A 17,916-nucleotide genomic window follows, 5' to 3' on the forward strand; every position below is an offset into this window, starting at 1 on the left:
TTTTTTGTCGCTACAATTTATTTCTCGGTCATCGGTACACAATTGCATCATCTTATTTTTCTTTTTGACAAATAGAACTGGTACTCCCCAGGTAAAAATCTATGGAAAATAAAGCCTTTTGATAGTAATTCATCTAACTGCAACTTCAACTCTTTTAATTCGATGGGAGCCATTCGGTAAGGTGTCTTTGATATTGGGCTGGTTCTAGGGATTAAATCTATAGTAAATTCTGTTTTCCAATTCGACGATAGACTGTTGAGACCGATTGACCAATAATGCAGGAATTGAGATTTAATGAATTCCACTTGTTGTAATTGAAGTATTGAACAAGATCACAAATAACCACGAACAAGATTAAAGTAAGTAAAAGAAGAATTGGCAGAAGGAACGATGTTTTATTTTATTCACTATGAAAGGAGAGTACAATACAGCAAAAGGCTCCTGTTTGAGTCACACTTCTAACAATCTCCACCTTGACTCAAATTCCAGTGCAACGAACGAAATTCTAAAATTTCTCCACCTTGAGAAATAATCCGTCTACATTAGAATGAACTGATCAATCTCCTCAACGCAATAACCAAACTCTCCACGATAACACGTTCCCCCGCTCGGTGTCCATAAGCGACACCAAAACCCAAACCCGGGTTCCCAAAATTCCTCCTGGAATTAACAATCACTGGACAGGGTCAAAGCACACCCTGTAGCAGAAATCGCACCAAATGCACAATCAGAAGGTCCCTTACCAATATTGTCACCTTCAATGATTTTTAAAGCATTACAGACATCTCTAAAACTGTACCTACGCTCCATGAGTCCATTGGCATTACAAGAACACAGTGTACCCGCTAAAATTGGTGGCAAAACGGAATCACCAACACTCCCTTGAGCAAAGTTCTTAATTGACCCAGAGCCAAACCCGAGAGGTACTATACCAAATTGAATGTCCACCACGATACTGAACTTGTCCAAATGTCTCTGAACTGGTTCTGCGCTCCCCTGCAAGATGTACAACTGGGATTTCCTCCGTCCCTCCAGTACAACCCGGACACCCCTTCGAACCTTCAAGACTCTACCTCCACCAAAAAATTTGTACCATTTTTCATCCAAGGTACTAAGTGATATGAGATTCTTTGTCAAGTCTGGAACATGGCAAACCTGATCAAGTGTCCTCACTGTTCCATCCTGTAGCCTCAATCTGACTCGATCAATTCCTGCAAACCGACAAGATTGGTTGTTTCCCATGACAACTCCACCTTACTTCACCGTCTCATATGTTTGAAATAAAGTCCTATTGAGACACATATGATACGAACAAGCAAAATCCAGAATCCACTCCTCAAGTTTGGATTCCCCGTCAGATATAGCCAACATCACATCTCCATGATCACAAAAATTTTCAGCAATATTAGTCTCGTTCGAATTACCTGATTGCCCCGCATGATTTGCATGTAAATCACCTTTACCCTGCAACTTGTCGCAATCTTTCTTGATGTCCCCTTTCCTCTTGCAGTAATAACAATACACATTGCTGTACTTCACCTTCGATCTACCCCTCCGTCGATCACCATGAGTAACAAGAGCATCCCCACTCCTAAATGCAGGATCTCCAACCAACATCTCCATCTTCTCCTTTGAGAACAGGGCGTTGTATACCTCTTCAATGGATAACGTGTCACGATTATACAGAATAGTATCACGAAATGACGAAAAGGAATTGGGTAGCGAACACAACAGGACCAAAGCTAGATCCTCTTCATCATATTTTACCTCCAACGTCTCCAAATCTGCAACGATCTCCTTGAACACAACAAAGTAGTCCTGCAGTGACCCTCCTTCCGCCATGCGATGAGAATACAACCTCTGCTTTAGAGTCAGTTTGCTCGTCAAACTCTTTGTCATGCACAACTGCTCCAGCTTGAGCCACAAAGCAGCCGCTATCTTCTCCTTCAAAACATCTTGCAGCAAATTGTTGGATAAATGAAGTTGGATTTGCGCTAAAACCTTCCGATCCTTTCTTTGTTTCTCCTTCATAGACAAGTTTGCTGGCATCCTATCAAAACCCAGCAAAGCATCATCAAGATCCATCTGCGTCAACACAGCTCTCACCTTTACTTGCCACAACGAAAATCTTGTGTTGCGATCCAATAGATGAATTTCATACTTCAACGAATTCATCTCTAAAAAATCTTAATCAAATCACGAAGAACTTGCAACCTACAATACCAAAAACTGAAAACTGCCGAACGTGCAAGGGACAAAATAGTCCAGAACCACAATTTTTCCCAAAAAAGAAATTGGACACCACCACAAGGTCTATCTTATCGTCCGGAGAAAACTACCTGAAGACACCATCGCCGGAGAACGTCTCATGCGCCGCCACTCTCTCGCCGGAGTTACCACCGCCGGCGACTGCCCGAAAAACGCACTAACGACTTATGACCCTTTCTGGACCGTTTCTGCCTGTTGAGTCTACTGGTGGTGTTCGTCTCTCCAAATTCTTTCTGGTTTGACCAGAAAACACAAAAATAGATCCGGCAGAAAATTGAAAAATTGGACAGATTCATTTTCTGATTTTCTGGTAATTTTCAGACATTTTTCGATCAGTTTCAGGCCAAAAATCCACCAATAACCCCGCTCTGATACCACTTGTTGATACCGATTGACCAATAATGTAGGAATTGAGATTTAATGAATTCCACTTGTTGTAATTGAAGTATTGAACAAGATCCCAAATAACCACGAACAAGATTAAAGTAAGTAAAAGAAGAACTGACAGAAGGAACGATGTTTTATTTTATTCACTATGAAAGGAAAGGATCCTGTTTAAGTCAAACTTCTAACATAGACTAGGTAAATCTTCCAGAAAAAACTTCAGGAAATTCCTTCACTACAAGAATTTCTTCTAGTGATCTAAGTTTTGTGATAAATGGAGATGAAGAATTTCTAGGGAAAGTTTAATTTGACATCATAATAAACTCAATTTTTTTTTTTTTTTTTTTTTTTGACAATCTATGACAACTTGATATTTTAAAAGCCAATCCTTCCTTAGGATTATTTCAAATATCTGAAGGGTTATCGGTACAATATGTGCTCCAAGAGAAACAGGTCCTGTTAATATAAGATTTTTTGGGATCAGGAGCTTAGTTTTCCGTGTAAATCCAGAAGGCATGGTGACGTCAAATTCAGATTACATGCACAGGAATAGGTTAAAAATTCACATTTAAACCAAAATTTGTTATCTATGAATAAATGCGTTGCACCAGAATCAAAAAGGATGAATGCTGATTTTCCATCGACTAGAAGTGTACCTAAAACCATGTCATTGTTTTTTGTTACTAGTACTACTCCATTTAATGCAAAAACTCTTGCTAGTACTGTGTTACTTGACTTTAATAGATAATATTTAAAGAAAAAAAGGTTAAACCCCAACCTTAAGAACCTCCATTGTCCCATCCTTAGAGTATTGTGCGAGAGGTAAACCACGGGATGTGCCACAGCAGGCCAGAGAACAAAATGTCTAGTTTGAACATACGTCTGGTTTGCCATGCTTGTAACATGCTCATTATCCTAGCTGACATTCTCCACCATAATTTTTTCCACATTTGCTACAAGTCAGAGGGGCTGTTGAAGTAGATAGATTCTCATTTTTTGTTCTTCTTGTTCTGCAAATTCTTATAATTAGTGTCTTAGGTTCTTTTATTATTGTTCCACCTTAGTTTGGATTGTTACGGTTTAGATGAAAATTTTGACCTTTGACTCCCATTCCTAGCTTCATGGGCTTTAACTATTTTGAATTCTGCTTGCTCCGCAATTAACGCCACATCAACTATCACTAAAAAGGTCATTCCTTGGGTTCCAGCCTTTCTAACGTCTTGATTTAGTTTTGGATGTTATCCTTTAAGAAAATGTTCGACCTTGAGTTCAACAGTACTAACCATATGAGGTGTAAATCGGGACAACTCATCAAACTTCTTAATATATTCGGTAACTAACTACCCTCGTTGTCGAAGTTGAATAAATTTATAGAGCTCCTAGTAGAGAACATAGGACGAAAAATATTTACTCCTGAAGATTTCACAGAGACGAGCCCATGTAATTGGATTTATGCTCTCGTTGCACTTAATACTATCCCACCAATGCCATGCACTGCCTCTTAACATAAAGGTGGCACAATTAACCTTATCTTCCTCCAGAATCTGACAATAAGATATTGTTCGTTCCATAGTCCTGAGCCAATTCTAGGCTTGAATTGGGTCAGTAGAACCCTCAAAAGTTGGAGGATTAAAACGTCTAAAACGTTCTCCACTTTGCCCTTTTTCAGACAAGGTTCAACTGGATTTAACTTTTTCTTAGCTGTTCGGCTTCTTGTTCTACTAGTCAGGTAAGTTGTTCAATTAAAAGGTCTTTTTCTTCTCGAGGCATTTTTTGAAAATATATTTAACCATTAGCCAATTCTACATATACAAAATAATCATATAATTAAGTATTTTATAATAAGCAAATTCTAAACCTTTTTTGACATTTATCACTTCAGCGACTTTCGAGGTTAACATGCTAAATGTTTTGCTTCTTGATTTGGGCGTCTACTATATATTGACCTCAAAAAATAGACCTCCACGTGGTCAACAGAGAGCAACTCCATGTATATTTCTCCTGCACACTTGACACAAACGATCAATGGTTTGTGGCCATTCCTAGTGGTGGTGGTTGCGGGCACGAACACTCCGACGTTCAAGTTAGTTGACGATAATCCGCACACAACTGATACCAATAGTGAAGGCCGTCGAACTTTCTATATTATCTCAAGAGGAAAGAGAAATAGTAGTTACTTAAAGTTGTGAAGTTATATTACATTACAAAGGCTTAGAACGCAAGTATTTATAGAGAAGAATGTGGAAGAAGAGCCGTTAGATGGAGAACACATGACTTCATAAGCTGGTCCGAAGTGTCTCTTTGTAGACGTCCATCTATAACTCCATAGATGGGCGGGCAATTAATATTTTTGGATTCGAATTGATACATTGGAATCTACTACGAAGATGTCACATTCATCATTTATAAGATTTTATTTTGGACAAATCTTTGCCTAAAAGATTCGTATCTTATGCCGAAGCTTGGACTCTGACCAACAAGCGTTTGTTTTTGGCGCCACGGCTTGAATTTGTTCGCACCGATGCTATCCACTTTGGATTTTGCCTTGCTTTATGCTGGTATATTGTTTAGGCGCATCTACGCCTCTGAGTGTGGCCTTCGTTGATGACCTCGCGAGTTGTTACAAGGGGTATAACACTATACAAAGTTTATATCTAATTTAATAAGATGTAAATATATAGTCACGTGCACACACACACACACACACACACACACACACACATATATATATATATACACACACACACACACACACACATGCAGCACGTTGGATTGTTTTTGATGGACTTGAGTTGGGTCATGTAGTGAAAATATGAGGAATAAATATTCCCTAAGACGAAGAATAAACATCCCGAAAGACGAGAGATAAACATCTCGCATAGTCAAAAAATTCATCTGACGAGGCAAGGAACTATGAGGTGCGGAATAAATATCTTGCAAAACCAAGAAATCTTTCTGGCAAGGTAGAAAACAAATATCATACAAGACAAGGAATAAACATCTCATGAAGTGAAGCATAAGCATCGTGCATAGTCAGGGAATGAGAACTCCAAGATTCCACTCTTCCTTTTTCAAGGGAGAAGGACTTATAGGCTTGTCTTCGATAATAAGAAAATCATGAGCTAGGACTCACCTTCAATGATGCAAGGTCTTACAAACTAGTCCTGTCATGCAAGGTCATATAGCTTGCCTCGAATAATAAAGATAATCACGAGCTAAAGAGCAATGGCTGAGAAGTTTGCCTTCAATCATTGAGATTTGGCATTTGGTTGAGCGGTTGTGCATTATTTGGCTACTTACTTTCATAGCATTTGTAGAACCCAATACCTAAATTAGAATTACCAAGCTCGTGAATCTGTATGAAAGAAGCGGCTAACTGAAGTATCCAATGTATGAAAGGGAATTTTATAATGACCCATAAGAAGAAGGGAAAATTAGACCCTGTAACCTATAAAAGTAAGGGAAAATTGCAGCTGAGATACTAAACATTTCGTTTATTAGCAGATATTGTCCAAACATTTAGTTTGTGCCATCGTGAGTACCAAACCTTTCAAAAAATATGCAGCTTAAGTCCAAAATGATGATTTTTGTTAATTTGACCGTTAGTTGACCAAATAAATTGACTTTAACCAATTTCATAGGGGTAAAATTGTAACATTGAAATAAAATTAAAAAATGAAAAAAGAAAACAAAACAAAAAATCAAAAGTCATTCATTGTTCATCTTCTCATGATTAAATAAAAAACAAAAATCAAACACACCACCCACTACCATTCCCTTCTTCCCCAAACCCTTTATCCCAAATCCACCGGAGATAATCACTGGCGACACCGCCAACTTAAGCCCGCCACCACTCCATCTGGATCATTCAGGCCATCGCTCCTTCTATTAAAATCTCTAACCTACAATATAAATCTCACTTTCAATTTGAACAAGTAAATGAATTGAGCATAAAAGAAGCATTGTGCATTGGGTTATGAATCTGGTGCCTATGAGTTGACTTTAACTCAATCTAGAGTTGCTTATTGCAATAAAGTTGTTAGGTCTGAATTCGATGAGTCTTTCTCCTCTTCTTCTTCAATAGATAGTGGTGTTAAGGGGTTATTGCTGTGATGGTGATGGTGATGGTGGTGGTGGTCGCAGTAGTGTTAGTGGGTTTTTTATTTTTCTATGGTTCTAGGTTGTAACAAAGAAAATTTTTAAGGAATTTAATGAATGAGGAACTAACCTGTGAAGGACTCGAAGGAAGCTTTTTCAAGTTTTTGGAGGCCATATGAATGATGAACCTGTGTATGTTTTCTATTGAAGTGTATGTAGAGATAGAAAGAGAAAGTGAAGTCAGAAAGAGAAACGGATAGGGTTTCAAAATTTTGGTGTGGCCATGGTTTATTGCAATCAAAGTTAAGGCAGTTTATGTCGTTGCTCTAAATTGCAGTAATCACTATTCACGGTAATAAAGACGATGAAGGTGTAACGATTACACTCACCAACAATAAGTTTTTTAACCAAAATTAAAAGTTAGATGATGTTTTATTACAAATAGACGATGGCGGTTAGGGCGGCGACGATCAGTGGGATGGATGGCGATTGCCAAGAAGTTGGATAGGTTTTGGTTTTTAGGATTGGGTATGTGTGGGGAGTGGCGGTGGGGGTGGGTGTAGGAAGGAGAAGATGAACAGTGGCTTTTGAATTATTTTTTTTCGTTTTTTAATTTTATTTCAATGTTACAATTTTACCCTTTATAAAATTGGTTAAAGTCAATTTATTGGGTCAACTAACGATCATACTAATAGAAATCGTCATTTTGGATTTGAGCTGCATATTTTTGAAAGGTTTGGTAAACTAAAAGTTTGGGCAAAGTCTGCTAATAAACGAAATGTTTGGTACCTCAGCTACAATTTTTCCTAAAAGTAATTAATTTATTTAATACCCCTTTAAACTAATTAAATCTTTTAAACAAGTAATTAATATGTCCTAAACTTCTAACTAAAACCACAAACCTAAGTCAATAACCCGATAGAAACCCTTCCTTACTCCTCATCAGTGTATTTTATATTGATTTAGGCCGTTAAATGTGATTAACTGTTGTTAATTTTGATAACTTATGACTTAATTATGCGTTAATTTTTTTTATTAGATAAAACTTAAAGAAAATTGGGTGAATTGAAAGAAATGAATGAAAAATAGTGAAAAAAAAATGAAGAAATACAATTTCGGTATTAAATTACATATTTTCAACAGTTGATTCAAACTTAATTTCGATTATTGAAGATAGATTGATATCAATTGTATGCGAATGAAAGTTATAGAATATATCAAAACAGGACTCAAACTGACCAAGGATTCAAAGACAGGACTGAATCATTAAAAAAGAAAATAAAAAGAAAAATGTAAAATATAGCACAGACAGGGGTGAAGGCCGTACGGCCAAGCAATTTGATCATGTATTGCACGGGTGCGCCTAGGGATTAGGGCGTACAGTGCAAGTTACTTTGGGGACTGGTCGTGCAATTTCAGTTTTAAAATAGAATTTCAATTTAAAAAATTTCTACACACATTTGGCTCAATTTTTAGACTTTTATAAATACGAAACTTGGCCAAAATATTGGGGAACTCTCTTTAGCCTCAAAACACACAATAATATCATTAAATTTATCAAGAACAAGAGACCAATTAATATATTTTGAGCAAGAAGATCAAATCCTAGCAAAGGAATTGAAGCCAATTACATCATGATTTTAAAAAATTCAACCTTCGAGCTGAAGATCAAGATTTCTTGTATTATTTCATGATCTAGATGATATTTTTTTATTATTATTTTTGTAATTTATATAAAATTGTGCTAGGCTAAAATCCTTTTTATATTGGATGAAAATGAACCGTATTGTTTAGTTATTTTAATTCAAGACTAGTAATTTAGTATTTCTTCCGTTTCTTGATTATTTTTATATACTCGTTGCATTATTTAATTATGTATCTAACAACTAGATAATTTGTTGCTTTGTTATAGTGTTTGAAGATTTACAGTAAATTTAGAATATAACAAAATTAACATATGTGCAATAGATGTTAAAAATAACATTTATCACATATGCAATCATATATATAATCTCAAATTTGATACATTTTAATCATTTTAATTAGAGTAAGGATTAGTTTCTGATTGTAATCATAATAGAATTAATTTATATTAAATAAAAAAGTTAAATACATTAGTTTTATTGATTGTTAAGAACATATAAATATGACTGGATTACAAATTAAAAATTAAAATAGATAAGGACTCTAAATCTAATACAATCATCTATAATTTGATAAAAAAAAAATCAAATTTTTACATCTTTCTTAAATTAGTTTAGCATAAATCAAATCAAACTCTCTTTTATTTTACATAATTCGAATTACATACCAAACTAGTACACTTGAGTTAAATTTATTCTCTGTGTGACGATACTTTCAACTCATTTAATTCTATTACTTATCAACGATCCCGTACGTTTGCAAGATTATACCAAACAAAGTTTTAGTGTCGTTGTCAAGTAATAAAATATTTAATTTGAGTTTATCAATTTATATAGGATTTGAATTTCTTTTATTTTGTTTTAGGCAATTATTTACACACTTAGGGCCCGTTTGGTTTGTTTTCAGTTTTCAGTTTTTAGTGCATTTTTAATTTTCTGTTTTGAGAATCTCTTTTAAAATTGTTGAAAACACAATTGATTTGTCTTTTTAAAAGATTATTTCTCAAAAAAAAAATAAACTAGAATAAACATTTAGTATGAAATTTTGAAAAAAAAAAAAAAAGAGGTTGTGACGTTTTCTTCTATTAAATTTTATTATTCAGTAAAAATAAATTAATTTTATGTTAATATATTTTCCAGTAATATATACATTTTAAAGTAGATGAATCTTACAATATTTTTTCCTTACAAAAGTAAAATAAAAATAAGTAATGAATTGAGTTCAATACATAGAAAATAAAAATTAAGGACATGGATTGAGAATTTTATCTGTGTTCATTAATATTTTTTTTTTTTAGAATTTTTATGTAAATAGTCATTAAGAGCTTTACTAGATTTTATATTTTATAATTTATTCTTTTATATTTTTTAGTTTTATTTTTTCAAAAATTTTATTTTATTAAAGTTTGTAAATTTTATTTGTTAGAATTTTATGGTTTTATTCTTTAAAATTTTTAATTTTTAAAATTTTATTTAAGTACTTGTTTTCCATGTTTCAAGTGTTTTCAGAATTTTAGTTGAAAGCACTTCAAACATCAAAAAATGCATTCTGAATTTTATGTTATAAATATAATCTTGATTTCGAAAAAATACATTCCAAAAATATTAGACCAAATGTGTTTTCAGTGTTTTACAAAACGGAAAATAGCTTGAAAACAGTAAATAAAACGCACCCAAATCTTTCTTTTTTGATTATGGCAGTGTATGCAACCACGTTATAAAATTTCATCCGTCAAAGCTTGAGTTATTGTATAAAGGTTCAAACTACTCATTTCTTTTCAGCATTTTTTAATATTCATCTTAGTGCACCGTGGTCAAGCAATTATACATATATTATGCTTTCAAGAATCATTAGATGAAAAGTTTTAAGCTTAGACCATAAGGCAATTGTAACTAAAAGAACTTGAGGTTGGCATGATAAGTAATAGCATTCCCTAAACAGAAATGAAAAGTATTTTGTTCTCGATAGTGAGGATTGAGAAATTGATCGACATGTTTAACAAGCAATAGTAACAAACAATATATCGACATCCCTTAAAATGTTGAAATTTAAGTTCACCAACATTAACGAGACACTGTTTTGATTGTATAATCTTAAAATTATAGTCAAAATTATACTCATAATTTAATTTTCAAGTATTAATTTCACAAATTTAAGGTTGCAAACACCATGCAATCATATAGTAGAGGATATCAAATTATTAAATAAAAATAATATCTAGATAGTCAATGTGGAGGGTGACGGAGCCTCATTTATCACTCTAATTAATTCATTTTATAGGAATATATTGGATTGAAAAATATTCTGGTTCTTCATTAAATGTTTGAATTCTCAATTTTTATGGATGCAGTTATGATCCAACATGCCAAATAATAATTCATTCAGCAATTGAACTTCTGATTCAATACAATGTTTGCCATTTAAATAACTATTCAGTCAAACAAAAGACATAGTTAATTCTCAAAAATATAATTAACTTTGATATAATCATGCAAGAATCAATTTTAACACGATATTAATGTATGTTTTCCTTCAAAAATAAACACTGATTAATAAATTACATAAATGATATATTATTCGAGACGTGTTACTTCGAGAACACTTTGTATCAATATTATTTTGAAATATTAGAATTTTAATCGTTAGAAGCAATAACATATTATTCTTTAAAATATAAATTATGTAAAGATTTTTCATCAGAAACAAAAATATAATTTGTGTTAAGACTACTATAAATTAATCGTGCAATTTATATATAATTGGCTCAACATATAAATCTTATATGACAAGAATTTGGCATTCTGTGCACATGAAAACAGAGAAAAAATAATAATAACAATTTGAAGTTATGCAGCAATGAAAGTGTTCGGGGAGGGGCGGAGAGAGATTTTTTTAGGGATATCAAACGGGTCGAGCGGTTCGTCAAAACCCGACTCGTGTGACGAGCCCGAGCTCGAGCCGAGCAAAGGCTGAATCCCACGAGCTGAGCCTGTTCGGCTCGTCAAAAAATATTAAAATATTTTTTTTTTTAAAAAGGTCCAAAATGTGCAAATTTATCAAAAAAAAATTTTTAAATTAAAAAAATCACGAGCTTGCAAACGGCTCGTCTTTCATGGGCGACGAGCCCAAGCCGAGCTCGTAGGTTAAAGGGCCGAGCCGGCTCAGCTCGGCCCATTGCTATCCCTAGATATTTTATGCCGGCAGCTCGACCCATTGCCATTCCTAGATATTTTATGCCGGCACAGAAAACGTTGAGAGAATGTACATTGATTGAGTGACTAATATCTTAATTACCATTAGGGTAATGCTGGAGCAATAGGGTGGCTAACAGTCCCCTTGACCAAACCCTACAAATAGGTGGTGGTCTCAATTTTTCGCGCGAGATCCACCCCTTTTTGCGGGGTTCGATTTGGTTGTTGCTCCAGCATTTCCCTTACCATTAACATATAATCAGCACGAATTGTTCATCAAATAAAATTGTAAGTATGCAGCCAAGCTTTTCTTGTTTCCATGGGGGCGGCGCATATAGAAATAATAATTTTCAGTTTGCCAGAATCTACTACTCCTTGTAGCTACTCTATTTTTATGACTGTTTTTTTTTTTTTTTTTTTTTTTTTGATATCCAGGTATCCACCTTATAGTGACTAAATCCTGGAGTCTACACCTTGGCACCTCAAGTTGCAGACAGGTTAAACCGCAGGTTATGCCCCAAACTGATCAGTGCTCAAGAACCCCCCAACTGATCTGCCAAAGTGTCAAACAAGTCGTTTTCTATTTTTGCACCTTGCCTTTTTTTATGATTGTTTTCTCTTATTTGGTCGAGCTAACAACCTTAAATCATCTTTTTCTAGTAGCATTTTCAATGTAGTGATAATGTGGTTAACATATAGATTTTTCCCAGACGGCGTTAATCTGTTGACCTCAAAATTCGACGGATCAAGTGGTCAATAGAATTCCAACCACCTCCTCTCCACCCAAGCACCATTTGTATGTTTGAATGCTCGCAAAGGTCAGGTGATCGTTTGTACTTTGATGGTTAAGTCAACTGCTGAATGTTAAAATGAGTACATGAGATGGAAGATGGAGATTTGGCTAGGATTAGAAAAATGACCTCATGTGTGAATGGACTAACCTTATATGGGGAAAAGATGGGCAGTTGAGCATGAATTTTTTTTTTTTTTTTTTAATAATCATGAGTGTCCAAGCCAACTTACGCGAACCTCAACTAATTTCATGGAGCCCTGACATTTACAATCGGGTACTCACCTCAGCGGCCCTAAGAGGACTCGAACTGGCGACCATTAGGGAACAATCCCAATGTTTGACCAAGATTGGCAGTTGAACATGATTTTTATTTTTATCTTTTATTTTTTTATGATCATGGGTATCCGAGCCAACTTACGGCAGTCGAACATGATCAAAGTAAAAGAATATGTTATTTGATTAAATAAGCCCAACTCAATTGACAAAATCAATTGAAAAGTCGGCAAACATGGAATCCTCTTCGTCTTGTGTATATAATGTAATTTATAGATATAACGCCTTTAACAAGTGTGATCCTACCTTAGCTAAGAGGAATTTGTTTTTCTCCATCAAATAAATTAGTCGGTAACTGCTGCATCTACAATGTTCCTATGAAGAAGAAATAAAATCAGCGAGCTTCTTGATAATTCTAATTATGGCGGTGCACTTAAATTCCAGCGAGTAACCAGAGTGTCCAGAATTTTCTCAATGCTCGAGTCTATTAAATTCTAGACATTTGAAAGTTGGTGATGATTTCTTCAATCAGCAGCTGCATGTCTCAAAATCCTGTTTGTCGTGCTACAATATTCTGTTTATTATTATTATTATTATTATTATTATTATTATTATTATTATTATTATTTTGTTTAGATGAACAATGTTCAAAGTTGCGAAAAGGGCTCTTTCTAAAATTAATGAGTTGGACATATATAAATATTAAGGGATAAATCTTATATCGACTAATTATAAAAAAAAAAAATAGATAAAAATATAAGGGTTTGTATAACTTCTCTTAATAAAATTAACATTTCAATGTGAAGCTCCAAATCTTAATATAATATTAGTGCTTATTAAACTCAAACAAGCAATTTGATATGATTAAAACTGGAAATAGCTTATGAAACTCAAAATTCGTTTGCTCAAATGAGTTACCATCTTATGGGGTCATATAATAAATTTTACATCAAGTAATTACTAAAATCTAGATCAACGAATAAGAGTTTGTGTTACTTTATTTAATAAGATTGATATTTTATGACGAAACCAGGGCCAGAGCCAGGATTCAATCTCAAGAGGGTCAAATTTTAATTATGGCTTCACTAATATTAAAAATCTTGCAATCTCCAGCAATAGTTCTTTGTTGGTTTTCCTACTTTTAATATGCCATATTAATAACTTCATAAATTTCCTTAAGTGCACTTTTCAATACAAAAAACAAAACCGCCATTTTCCTACTACTTCATTTCTTTATAACTTTTTAAGCTTTTCTTTTAAAAAAAATAAAATAATAATAATAATTTGCGTGCCCCAATCAATATTTTACAAAATATAATAAAATTTTTATTACATTGTTTTCTTCTTTAATCATCTTCGTATTTCTTTTATGAATTAACCTAAGAAACTAAGGTGTGAAAAATAAGAAATTCAATGTCTTATTGTAATATTCTAGTAAAACTATGTAAATAAGACATACGTGGGTCCTTTTGAATATTCACAATGTAAGTGCTTGTCCTTTTGAATATTCACATAAAATTTTAGAAATTCAATGTCTTAAAATCCGTTTGATTGTAAAGATGAAATTGAATTGAATTGAAAACGAATTTCAGAGAATTGAATTATCTAGAAATTGTTTTCATAAGAATTGTAAATTATTGTGTTTGACTGGTATAATTTTCTACGTGAAAAATGTTGAAATAAAAGTATTTTTTGTGTTCGTTTGGCTTTGTTTTATATGAAAATTGCAATTAAAGGAATAGATTTTACTGGTATTGGGAATGAAATTTGTTTTCATTGCCAAAAAATAAAAAATAAAAAAATTCAAGAAAATCATCTATCTTCTGGTGTTCGTTTGGCTTTGTTTTACACGGAAATTGTCACGTAAAGGAAAATATTTTTTTTACAATAATTCTTAAAATTTGTTTCCATTACCCAAAAAAAAAATTGAAAAAGAAAAAAACGCTACAGTAGCTGGAAATTGGATTGGTGAGGATTCTAATTCAAGCAAAGTGTGGAAAATGACTTAGGTGGCAAGAAATCTGGAAAATGAATTCTACGAAAAAAAAAAAAAGGCTATCAAACAATGGAAAAGTGGAAGATGGAATTGATTTTCCAAATTCCATGGAAAATAAGGGTGTGTTTAATTATATTTATTTTTCATGAAAAATATCAATTTTCCACCCAAATTATTACTTGGAATGTTTGATTGCTATTTTTTTTCGTGGAAAATATTTTCCAACTTTTGAAAATATGCCTAATTTTTCTTGTTTTTAAAGAAAATATTTTCCTTGGATAAAGGTGGTTTTTATTTTTCACAAAAGATCGAAAACATTTTCTTTTCTAGGTGATATTTTCCATGTCAATCAAACACACTCTAAGGCCCCATTTGATTGCATGAAATTTTCCATGGAACTTGGAATTCAAATTCCAACTTCCACTTTTGGCCTGTTTGATTGACAAAAATTTTCAGGGAATTGATTTTTCATGAATTTTTAGGTACAACACCTTAAAGCGCGATTTTTCACCTTTTATTTTTCTAGGGGTAGGTAGTTTTTAGTTTTCCACCCTTTTTTTTTTTTTTTGCTTTTTGTTTTTTTTTAATTGTTGCCAATAGGAACAAATTCTATGAAAAACTGTAAAAGAGGATATCCCTGAAATTAAAAATTTTCATGTAAAATAAAGCTAAACGAACACCAAAATATAGATGATTTTTTCATCCTTTTTTTTCCTCTTTTTTTTTTGTTGGCAATGGAAACAAATTTTAGGAACAATGGTAGAAGTTGATATCCCTTAAATTGACAATTTCCATGTAAAACAAAGACAAACGAATACCAAAAAACACTTTTACTTCAATATTTTCCATGTGGAAAATTATACCAATTAAACACAATAATTTACAATTCCTGGAAAAATAATTTCTAGGTAATTCAGTTCCCTGAAATTCATTTTCTTTTCACCCAAATTCTATCTTCGCAATCAAACAGACCTTAAATGATTATCAAACATAGCCTTTATTGTAATATTCTCTAGTAAAACTATTTAAATAAGACATACATTCTCTATAGAATGTAGTTATGCTGTCCATAAAGATAATAGAGAAATACAAACAACAATTACTCTGAAATATGTGGTTTCCCTCCTTCACAAACTCAAGAATTGACTACATTCCTACGTGACGATTTGTCATATTCTCGTACCCATTTTTTGAGGAGTAAATGTTGGATAATTTAATACTTTAAATTACTGGATCTTTCATATTAAATCATCAAAAAATTGAAGAATTAAAGCGGAAGCATACCTGAATCAGACATGATTAATGCAATAATGAATTTCGCGGTATAGTCTTCCAAATCTACACGCAGTCTCCTTTTCCTCTCTGTGATGAGATGCAGTAGAGAATGAATAATACGTGCGTGTGATCTGGGGATCATAACCTATTTATATAGGGACGCCCTTTGACCTAATTCGACCTATCATAGAATTAGGACTTGGGTCCGGTCTCTACACATATATAAACTCACACTTTAATTGGATACATTAAAGCCCAAAATCGAAGCCTTATTAGATAACTTTAATTGGGCTCAACCGAATTCGATAGCCTATAATTTAACACACAATTATTCACACATATAAGCCCATCTATTGATTAAAAAATCCTTACAATCTCCCACTTGGGCTATATGTGTCACTTTATAGTTGTGCATTAAACATAACCTTATGAGTACTCAGAATTTTGCTATCATTACCGAATGTATCCCCAAACAATCCCGTCCATCAAACATATCAACATAGGATCAAAGCAACTTTCGCTACTTCACGTAGCTAAACCCATCAATGGTCACGTATATCAATATAAACGAATGACATGGATCAAGCATGGATGTGTAGTATGGAAATTACATGTAATGTGATCTGTAACATGCCTATTTTCAGCTGGTCCATCTTAATACCTTAATGAGATCATTTTAAACAAGTTCAGAGATAATAAACCAAATAACTTTATGACTGAAAATAACTTTAACCTTAAACCGTATCCAAAATAACAGTACATGTGTCCAATGTGTCCAATATGAAAAGCAAAAATACAAACTTCCACTGAAACTAGATATCCTCAAGAGACATTACACCCATATAAGCAATGTGCTTATAAAAGACCTTGGGTATTAATGCCTTAGTGAGCGAATTTGCAATCATGGAGTTTGTCCCAATATACTCTATTGACACCTGTTCACTCTGAACTCTTTCTTTAACAACCAGGAACTTGATCTCTATGTGTTTCGACTTTGTCGAGCTCCTGTTGTTATTGGAATATAGCACTGCTAATTTATTGTCACAAAATATCTTAAGTGGTCTTTCTATATTGTCCACAATGCGCAGCCCAGTGACAAAATTACGCAGCCATATTCCATGATTTGATGCCTTATAACACGCTATAAACTCTATTGCCATGGTGGAAGTAGCTCTGAGTGTCTGCTTAACACTCTTCCATGAAATAACACCTCCAGCAAGCAAATAAATATGGCTTGAAGTGGATCTCATACTATCTTAGCATCCCGATAAAAATCGAAATCAGAATAACCGATGATCTCCAACTGATCCGATCTCCTATATGTGAGCATGTAGTCTTTTGTTTTCTGTAAATACCGCATAACCCGTTTGGCTGCTTTCCAATGATCCATTCCCGGGTTACTTAAATATCTCCCTAACATTCCAACAATGTACGCTATATCTGAACGCGTACAAACCTGAGCATACTTCAAACTCCCTATAGCTGAGGAATAAGGAGTTTTCTGCATTTCTTTAATTTCCAAGTCATTTTTAGGGCACTGACTTATGCTGAACTTGTTTCCTTTAGACACAGGGGTGTCACATGGTTTACAATCTTGCATACCATATCTTTTAAGTACCTTTTCGATATAGCTCTTTTGTGATAATCCAAGAATACCCCGAGAACGATCTCGGTGTATCTGAATTCCTAATACAAAAGAGGCGTCGCCAAGATCTTTCATCTCAAAATTCTTTACTAAATCTCTTGATTTCGTGCAATAAGCTTATATCATTGTTGGCAAGCAATATGTCATCGACATATAAAACCAGAAAAACATACTTGCTCCCACTGAACTTGTGGTATATACAATCATCGACCAAATTCATCTCAAAACCAAATGAGATGATCACCTGATGAAACTTGTAATACCATTGACGAGACGCCTGTTTAAGTCCATAAATGGATTTCTTTAATTTACAAACCATTTGCTTTGCATCGTCCGATACAAAGTTTTC

This window comes from Olea europaea, unplaced genomic scaffold (genome assembly GCF_002742605.1).
Source record: "Olea europaea var. sylvestris unplaced genomic scaffold, O_europaea_v1 scaffold1707, whole genome shotgun sequence".
NCBI classification, from domain to species: domain Eukaryota; kingdom Viridiplantae; phylum Streptophyta; class Magnoliopsida; order Lamiales; family Oleaceae; genus Olea; species Olea europaea.